Below are 3308 nucleotides of genomic sequence, written 5' to 3'. Positions count from 1 at the left end.
TGGGGTATATCCCAGCCCCGTTTCCTCGCTGTGGATTGCAATAGCTCTTGAATGTAAAGCACCTTGAAGGAATAAGCAAACGGACTTTGCCATACCAGTGAAATGAATGTGAAATCCCTGCTCGGGAGAGGAGATGCTCCTGGTAGTGGTAGGGGACCAACTCCTCCGGGCAGCACAGGAGGAGGGAGCACACGCCGCCGCACTCGCGGCACGGCCCTTCCCGCTGTCCTGGCTGCTCTCTCCATCTCTGGGTTTTATTTTTTATTTTTAATTATTGTTTTTATTTTATTTTTTTATTACCCAAACACGAGGCGTGGGATAAAGAAGGGGCAACGCAGACTCGGCTGGCCAGGAGTGAGCCAGGTCGCTGGCAGCAGCGTTGGGCTCCCAGCTGGAGCCGAGGAGAGGGTGAAGGCAGAGCCTTTGCTTTATTCCTTCTCCCACGGGTGCAGCGAGCCCATAGGACATGAGGTGACCTCAGGAGCTTGGCTGAGAAAGATCCGGCTGTGGCCAAGGGTGGGATTTAGCACAGGATTTTCCCATGGAGGAGGCTGCTTCAAGGGAAGAGAGCTCTGCAGGTCTCCATGCCCTCCATCACAGCATTCTCCCAAATGCCCGTTCAGCTGGTGTTTGGAACTGATCCAGCACATCCACCTGCCTCCTGCCACCTTCCCACATCCCAAGTGCTTTCTGAGAAGGGGCTTTACCCTTGGGACTGTGGTCAAACCCCAGCTCCTGGCTGCTGCACCCAGGAGGCAGCTGCAGGCAGTATTGCAAGCACCGGGGCTCAGTGCCTGAGTGCGCGTCATCTCAGGCAGGGGCTCTTTTGGTGCTGGCTGTTGTGTGTAGTTCTCTTATCGAGACACATAGCTCAGCACCCAGAGGAGGTTCTGTGGCCTTTCCTCTGCCCAGCCCACAGCCAGGTCCCCAATTCCCACACTGGGACCATTGGAAGCATGGCCATGGCTGCTGTTGCAGGTTGAATTGGACCCAGGCTTTCGCTCCAAGGAGCTCTATTATGTTGGGGTTTGTTCCCTCTTTAGGACCTGGGAGCTTCTTAGGGGGAGAAACTGCCCATTGGGGTCAAGTGGAAGTGAAAGGTCCTTATTCCTTCCCTGGTGTGGTCAGGACCTGCTGCTCTGAGCTTGGGAGGCTCAAAAGGTAAAGAAGGGATGGATTCGTGAGGTGATGCTGCGATAGCCCACAGCTGGCAGGGACACTTGATGGACTCCATGGCCAGGCTCTGCAGATGGTTTTTCTGTCCCTGTTCCTGCTCCTCCTGCAGCAAATGCCAAAAGCTACAGGGCAAAAACCTGCTCCGAGGCAGCCCATTTCTGCTGACAAAGGGCTAAAATCCCAAGCCCGTCCCTGCTTCGTGTTAATTCCTCATGCATCCAGCCCTGTTCTCTGGCAGCTCGGATCATCCAAGTGTGAGACGAAGACCTTCAATTCCATAATTGCATCCCTTAAATGAAACAAGCAGCTTTCTTAGCAATGTAGGGGATATTCATGTTTTCAGTTTAAAGACCTATGGAAAACCATGGACCAAGCTTAACCAGGAAAGACTCACCAGGAAACCGATGGGATTTTTGCTTTCATATAAGGCAGAGAAAATATAGGGACCATGCTATTCCCTGGCAGCTGCCACCTGCTACATACAGCCCTGTGCTTTCTAGTTTTGCTCACTACCATCTGAACTGCTTCTCGGAGCATATTGGAGTTGGTCAGCCTTGGTTCTCCTCCCAAAGGCATTGGAGCCCAGGTCTCTGGTGAAGGCTGCTGATGCTGAGTGCCAATGCGTTGTTCTCCAGCGCCGGGGTGGGGATGCACCGTCCTTGTTTCCTGCCCTCTTGGATCCTAGAAGCTTGGACAGAAGTGAGAAGTCAGCACTGCCTTGTTCATCTAGAGGGTTGTGCCTTTTTTTGAAGCATCATTTCTGACAGCACCATTCACTTCCCAGCTCCTCTCCGCAGGGAAAAGCACTCGAGAAAACAAATGTGCTTTGAGGAGGGGGCTCTCACCCCCTGCTTCTGCAGGATTCCCTTGGAGGAAACAGCCTCAGGTGGTTTGAAATGCTTGGGGGGAAAAAGCACACACCTTTATTTACGTCCTCAGCATTTGTCAGCCAACATGCACCAATGGTCAATGTCACTGTTTTCATTTCATCTGGCAAAGAAATCAAGAAAGCACCTTAAATCGGGAAAAGACGGAGCCCTTGCCACTGGTTCTTCTGGCTTGTGACACAGTATCCATCTCAAGGGAGAGATTTTGGATTCTGAGCAATAAGAGATTCCTGTGGGGAATCTCGGGAAGACTCGAAGCATTAAACGTGTAATTCAACCTGCCAAACTGTGGGAACCTGCACTTTGAAGTTCTCCTTAAAGGAACTGACTTGTCTGTTGCCTGGGACGGGTGGCACACGTTGGAGGGGATGACAGGGACACGCCGACCCCCCAGCACCTCTCGGGCTGCAGCCCCTGCTTTCAGCCACGGTGGCTGTGCCAAGGTCCCTCACGCTCCCCCTGTGCCACCGAGAGCAGTGGCTCAGCAGAGGCAGGCATCGAGCTTGTAGGGACAGAGCAAATGAAAAACCCTGGGTAGGAATGCCTGGAAAAGGGAGATTTCTGCTCTCCCTGCACCGGAGCTGCATGGGGCTGGATGGGAGCCCCCAGACCCCCAGCTCACTTCAGTGCTTGGTCCTTGGTGTCTTGGGGTTGTTGCCATCCCACTGGCCACGAGACCTTTTACGTCCAGTGGCCCTGGGCAGTGGGTCCTGTGAGCGGGGCAGCCTCATTGTGAGGGATTGCTCTTTTCCAGATGAAGATTCTTTTTGTGTTTGTTTGTTTGCTCTGGCAGTTTAGCTGAGTGTGCATTTCCACCTCCAGAACCCTCACACTGTGTATAAAAATGGATAAAATATATATATATATAATATATTCTTGTGAATGTTGGTGCAAAAGAGAAAACTATATAAAGTTTCAGTCGGTTTTATGTTATTTTTTATCTATATGAATGAAAGGAAGGAATGGAAAACACTTTTTTTCCATTCACCACCCTCCACACACACCTACCTGTAGATACCAACAGGTTTTATGGAAATGTTTTACTTTTTAGATTTAGGAAGATGCTTCTGTTCTCATTGAATGTTCTGTCGTGTAAGATTGTAATTTCTATTTTTTTAAAGAAAAGAAAAGAACTAAATAAAATTTCCTCTTTCGGACCAGTCAGCTTGGAAGGGAGGGCAGGGGAGGGAGAAATGTTTATTTAAGGACAAAGGTGTTGTCTGAATTTTTGATGACATTAAATAA

This window comes from Nestor notabilis, unplaced genomic scaffold, assembly GCF_000696875.1.
Source record: "Nestor notabilis isolate BGI_N333 unplaced genomic scaffold, ASM69687v1 scaffold27658, whole genome shotgun sequence".
NCBI classification, from domain to species: domain Eukaryota; kingdom Metazoa; phylum Chordata; class Aves; order Psittaciformes; family Psittacidae; genus Nestor; species Nestor notabilis.
Note: the sequence above shows the minus strand (reverse complement) of the source record.